Consider the following 6672-nt stretch of genomic DNA (forward strand, 5'->3'; position numbering starts at 1 on the left):
TTGCACGTGTTGGATAGTAGTTGGGTTTTTTGGGGGGGGGGGGGGGGTGGTAAGATGAGCACTTAAATACTGATCCCTGCTAAGATGGTGAGCATTTTTTTACCTTATGCAGCACAAACCTGTAATGGTCTGCAAGACCTTGATGATGAAAATATTAAATTGCTTCCATGCGGCTCAGGTTTAGCCCCTCTGAAACACAATGGTTTGTGTGGTCACTATTTAGGAATTGGGCTAGGTTTTTTGAGCCCTTAAAGACATTGATACCATTTTTATTTGTGTTCCATATATTTGTTTTTCCCAGATCAAAGTGCAATAATCTAAGCAAAGAATTGAAGCCTACCAAAGCAGAGGCTTCATGGCATGGTGCTGAGGGTACATCTCATTTGCCCTGGTTGTATGTGTGAGTTCATTTGGGTATATTTGAGAATAACTCTGTGGTAATAGTGTGGACTGTGCAAAATGGAGGTAGACAAACCTGATCTCTCTTATCCATGTTACAGAGAGAGGTCATGGAGTGAATTATCTTCAGCATTTTATCCAGGTTTCACCTTTGAGCTTACTGATTTGATCCAAAAGAGAATGCAGGAGCGAGTTCACATCTGTGCAGTATTGATAATGAAGGGCTCATGACAGGGAGTGAAACAGAAGTGAGTTATTTAACAATGTAGAATCTTAGAGAGACCTAAGTTGGAAGGAATCTCTAGGGGTCGTATATTTCCTGCTCAAGGCAGGACCAAACTTGAAGTTATATCCAACTTCGAGGTCTGATGAGGTTGCTCATGTCGTAATCAGTCAAGTTTGAATATCTACAAGGATGGATGTTACTTAACTATGGACGCTCTATACCCTCTCTGGTATGTAGACACACCACCTCAAGTGCTTTTGCAGGAATGATTTTCATGAGACTTTGCAGGAAGAATCTTGTAACACAAAGAATTGAATGCACATATCTACCTAACATTGTGTACTGGAATACTCTATCATGTGTCAGTGATCTAGGTAGTGCATTCTGGTCCTGTGTCCGTGTCTCCTTAAGTCAGTTATTTTCTTACTGTTCTTTCTTCAGTCATGTCTATTAGGGGGCAGCTTGATGCCTTTTGGTAAGAACTGTTCTGGGATTAAAAAATTAAGTTGTATTTTATAATCATAATAGAGACAGAAGGGAAAAACTAGAACGTATTGCAATGGAAATTAAGAGATTTAAAGTAAGAGATGGTGCATTGCATGTTTGTCATAAATACTCTTGCCCCAGAATTTAAGATACCTAACACCACCTCGTGCATATTCAGAATGTAAAGAATAGTAACAACTGAATGTCTTAAAATAAGTCAGTATTTTCTGTAATGTGAGCTTGCAGTTGTGGAAATCTGAAAATGTATACCAGCGTGGCTATGGCATTCAGTGCTCTCAGTGGTGCTACAGCATTCTCAGAGCATCACTGGATATTCATGAAGCCAGCATGGCACAGGAAACTCAAGAGATCTTTGCCTAACTTGTGTTTTAATGATTCATGTGAAAGTGCTGCTCAGCCCATATTCTAATCTCACAAAAAAATAGTTTTAACATTGCTTTGTCACAATTATAAAATAAAAGTAAAAAAGAATTGGAAAAGTGAAACTACATTGTAACATAAATCATTCTGGAATGTTTCTGAAATAGTGACTACATGAGTGGCCAAGGGAAGAGCTATGGGTGTCATCTATCTGGAATTCTGTAAGGCCTTTGACATGGTCCCCTGCAACTTCCTTCTCTCTAAACTGAAGAGATATGGGTGTGATGGGTGGACTGTTCATTAGATAAGGAATTGATTGGATGGTCACATCTAGAGGATAGTGGTCAATGGCTCAATATCAAGATGGTGACAAGTGTTGTCCCTCAGGAGATCTGTACTGGCACCAGTGCTATGTAACATCATCAGTGAGATTGAGTGCACCCTTAGTAAGGTTGCACATAACACCAAGCTGAGTGATGCAGTTGACATACCTGAGGGACCAGATGCCATCCAAAGGGACCTGGACAAGCTGGAGAAGTGGGCCCATGGGACACTCATGAGGTTCATCAAGGCAAAGTGTAAGGTGCTGCACCTGGGTTGGCACAGTCACCAGTATCAATACAGACTGGGGATGCTGTGATTGAGAACAGCCCAGCAGAGAAGGACTTGAGGGTATCAGTGGATGAAAAGCCGTGCATGAGCAGACAATATGTGCTCACAACCTGGAAAGGCAACCGTGTCCTGGGCTGCATGTAAAAGCAGTGTGACCAGCATGTCAAGGGTGATGATTTTGCTGCTCTACTACCCTCTGGAGCACTGTGTGAGACCTCAGCACTAGAAGGACGTGGATCTGTTGTAGCTGGTCCAGAGGAGGGCCAAAGAAATGATCAGAGGGATGGAGCACCTCTGCTCTGAGCACAAGCTGAGTTATTCAGGGGTTATTCATCCAGAAGAGAATGTTCTGGGTAGGCCTTTGACAGCAGGCTGAATATGAGCCAGCAGTGTGCTCAGGTGGCCAAGAAAGCCAATGGCATCCTAGCTTGTATCAACAATAGTGTGGCCAGCAGGAGTAGGGAAGTGATTGTCCCCCTGTACTCGGCACTTGAGACCACACCTTGAATACTGGGTCCAGTTTTGGGCTTCTCACTCCAAGAAGGTCATGGAGGTGTTGGAGCATGTCCTGAGAAGGGCAACAAAGCTGGTGAGAAGGGTCTAAAGAGCAAGTCTTACGTGGAGTGGCTGAGGGAGCTGGATTTGTTTAGTCTGGAGGAAAGGAGGTTGAGGGGAGACCTTATCATTCTCTACAACTACCTGAAAGGAGGTTGTAGCCAAGTTGGGGTCGGTCTCTTCTCCCATGTAACAAGTGATAGGATGAGAAGAAGTGGCTTCAAGTTGATCCAGGAGAGATTTAGGTTGGGTATTAGGAAGTTTCTTTACCAAAAGGCTGTCAAGCACTGGAACAGGCTGCCCGGAGAGGTGGTAGAGTCACCATCCCTGGAGGTATTTAAAAGATGTGTAGATGTGGTGCTGAGGGACATTATTTAGTGGTGACCTGGCAGTGCAGGGTGAACAGTTGGACTCGATGATCTTAAAGGTCTCTTCCAACCAAAACAATTTTGTGACCTTATTGTGGCCTTCTGATGCTTAAAGGGGACTGACAGGAAAGATGGGGACTGTAGTGATGGTATTAAACTAAAAGAGGGTAGATTTAGACTAGATCTAAGGAAGAAATTTTTGACACTGAGGGTGGTGAAACGCTGACACGGGTTGCCCAAAGAGGTGGTAGATGCCCACTGGTGGCTTCCCCCTGGAAACCTTCAAGGCCAGGTTGGATGGGGCTCTGAGCAACCTGATCTAGTTGATGTCCCTGCTCATTGCATGGGTGTGTTGGACTACATGACTTTTGAAGGTCCCTTCCAACCCATAGCATTCTATGATTTCTGGTAAACTGTGGACCAGTTTAATGTGAATTATCTCTTTCAAAATAGGTTTGTGGGAGTTTTGCTGTAGTTGTTGTTTGTTTAAGTAAATTATTTTTCCATACTAACTTCAGCGTTTCATGCGAAAGCAGACTCTTGTGGATCTTTGACCAAACCGTACAATGACAAAGTTCACTTAAGCTAGTTATGAATCTCTTTTCTCTGATTACACATACACAGAATGGGACTAGGTGGAAAAAGATTTACCACTTACTGAGTAGCCTTGACTCAGCTTCAGTTAAATTGTAGATTATAAATGAGACTTAACGACCTCTTCAGTGCATAGAAATCTCTGCCTCATGTTTCAATTACTTTTTAAAAGTTTAAATTAAAAATTTGCATTTCCTGAAACTACTTCTCCCATTTATTACCACTTCATACTCCTGTCTTCATTCCTTTAAACTGAGAATACTGTATTGCACACTAAAGATTCTCTTAGTAAAACTGCTTCTGCTTTTTCAGAGTTCTCATTATTTATTATTATTTATTTATTATTATTTCCCTTTTGAAGTGATCAAACTAGGATGCTGTGTAGTCTGTTAGGGATTGTGGTCTCTCTCACCATAAAAATTGTTTTAGCAAGCTGAAACAATAAAAATGCATGGAGGAGACTTCTCCTTCCACAGACTTGTTCCTTTTTTTATGCTTTTATTGTTCTGAAGTCTGGTTTTCCCTCCTTTAGTTATTGGTGGAAGACTCTCAAAGAGAAGGCTTTCCCTTTACTGTCATCTTTGAAGCACCTGCAGAATTAATCTCTGTCCTTTTTTCCCATAGGGATTCATCTTCAGTAAATGGAGAAATGCTTTGTCTCCTGAAATAGTAGTGTGTGCGTGCTGATATGTTAAGGGAGCATGTAGTCTATATACTATACTGCAGTATGTCATGTGCATGTGTGTGTATATATATGTATATACTAATAAATTCTTGGGTTTTCCTGAAACTGTCTACAGACCTTACCAGGTGTGGGTTTTAGCCTCAGTTTGCTGACTAAGCTTTCCCAAATTTCTTGCTTTGCCAGGAAGGGAAGCCCCCTTTTTTCTAACGTTTTAAGTCCAGCTGCATTGTATTTTTTAATAAAAGGATTAGGTAGGAAGGATTACTCCACCCATGTTAATTGCGTTCCTCTAGTTGGGTGTAAATTATATTTCTACCCTCTGGGTGTGTAGTAATTGACCCAATTATTCATAGGCTCAGTGGCATATGTTACAATACTTCTAGATCAGAATGTTATCTAATTTGATTGTTCTTTTCTTCTTCATATTACATCTCTTGTGTTACCTGGTGATCAGCTACGTTGGAAAGACAAAATTGAGATAAACGTAAAAGTATCTGTCAAATATCCTTCTTAACTCTCCTACGCAGAAGGAAATTGAGAGTATTTCCCATTTTGAACTTACATGAAGTCTTGTGGCAGTTGGAGTTTTTCCGTAGAATTTTTTATATTTCTAGAGTAGTTTTTGTATTCACAGTATTTTCAACCCTTATTCCTGGTCGTCTTAGGAATATTCATAGATAGTTCACATTTTCTATTTGCCCTGGCTGCCTAATATGACTAAGATTATTGCATTTGAAGCAACAGTATCTTATCTCTCATTTTGTGTTGAAGCTACTGTTGTGCCGATTTCCCAAGAGGAAAGATGAATAAAGGTGTAAACCATGTTATGATTTATGACTTCGCTTAGACTATAGTTGTGTGTTAAAAAAACCAAAACAAACAAAAAACCCCACAAAACCCACAAAAAAAGCCCCAAACCCCTTGTATTAACAATACAAGTTTATGCCAAAGGTTTTAAGTGCAATACCAACTGGATTTGTTCTGAACAGTATTATGGGATGAACTGCTTAAATTTGTTACGAAAATCGGCAGCCTGCAGTTGTCAGGACTTAGTGTAACTTGAAGTGGTGCTAAACAGTTAAGGCAGAGGAAAAATGTGATCATAGAATCATGGAATACTTTGGGATAGAAAGGACCTTTAAGGGGTCCAACTGCCCCTTGCAATGAGCTGGGACATCTTTAACTAGATCAGGTTGCTCGGAGCCCCATCCAGCCTGAGCTTGGTTGTTTGCAGGGATGGGGCACTTAGCACCTCTCTGGTCAACCTGTGCCAGTGTTTCACCACATTAATTGTGAACAATTTCTTCCCTACATCCAATCTAAATCTCCCCTCTTTTAGTTTGAAAACATTGCCCCTTCTCCTATCACAACAGGCCCTGCTAAAGAAACTGTCCCCATATTTTGTATAGGCACCCTTTAAATACTAAAAGGCTACAATAAGGTCTCCCCAGAACCTTCTCTTCTCCAGGCTGAACAACACCAGCTCTCTCAGCCTCACAGAAAAGGTGTTCCAGCCCTGTGATCATTTCTGTAGCTTTCTCTGGACCAGCTACAACAGATTAATGTCCTTCTTGTGCTGAGAACTCCAGAGCTGGACGTGGTACTCCAAGAGCACATTAGAGCAGCAGGATCACCTGCCTTGACCTGCTGGCCACGCTGTTTCTATGCAGCCCAGGATATGGTTGGTCTTCTAGGCTGCAAGTGCACATTGCTGGCTCATGCACGGCTTTTCATCCACCAGTACCTCCAAGTCCTTCTCTGCAGGGCTGCTCTCAATCACAGCATCCCCAGCCTGTATCGATACTGGTGACTGTGCCAACCCAGGTGCAGCACCTTACACTTTGCATTGATGAACCTCATGAGTGTCCCATGGGCCCACTTCTCCAGCTTGTCCAGGTCCCTCTGGACGGCATCTGGTCCCTCAGGCATGTCAACTGCATCACTCTTCTTGATGTTTTCTGTAACCTTGCTGAGGGTGTGCTCGATCCCACTGTCTATGTTGTTGATGAAAATACTAAACAGCACTGGTCCCAGTATGGACCCCTGAGGGACACCACTTGTCACTGATCTCCATCTTGATATTGAGCCATTGACTGCTACTCTCTGCATGTGACTGTTCAGTGAACTCCTTAGCCACTGAACAGTCCAACATTCCAACAGAGATGAATATGTAGGAAATGAAGGTTTGTTAGTTATGCAGGTATCAGACCTTTCTTTCCTTCGCATTTGATGCGGCAATTTGTTTTGGGTCCCAATTAGCTGTTCCATTGCAGACTAAGAATGTGTACATACACATATGTAAATGTATATGAGTGACAGGTAATGTGATTTTACCCATCCCCTAAGCCATGAAGGGTTCTTTCCCT

At 42.0% G+C, this 6672-nt stretch overlaps 1 protein-coding gene across 1 annotated transcript in view; it reads left to right on the forward strand.

Annotated features, from left to right (window-relative positions):
• NOL10 (nucleolar protein 10) overlaps positions 1–6672 on the forward strand; it is a gene marked incomplete at its 5' end in the record, with an annotated part of 54803 nt that overhangs the window by 15802 nt on the left and 32329 nt on the right. The gene's annotated exons all lie outside the window — the stretch shown is intronic.

This window comes from Buceros rhinoceros, unplaced genomic scaffold (genome assembly GCF_000710305.1).
Source record: "Buceros rhinoceros silvestris isolate BGI_N320 unplaced genomic scaffold, ASM71030v1 scaffold593, whole genome shotgun sequence".
Taxonomy (NCBI): Eukaryota; Metazoa; Chordata; class Aves; order Bucerotiformes; family Bucerotidae; genus Buceros; species Buceros rhinoceros.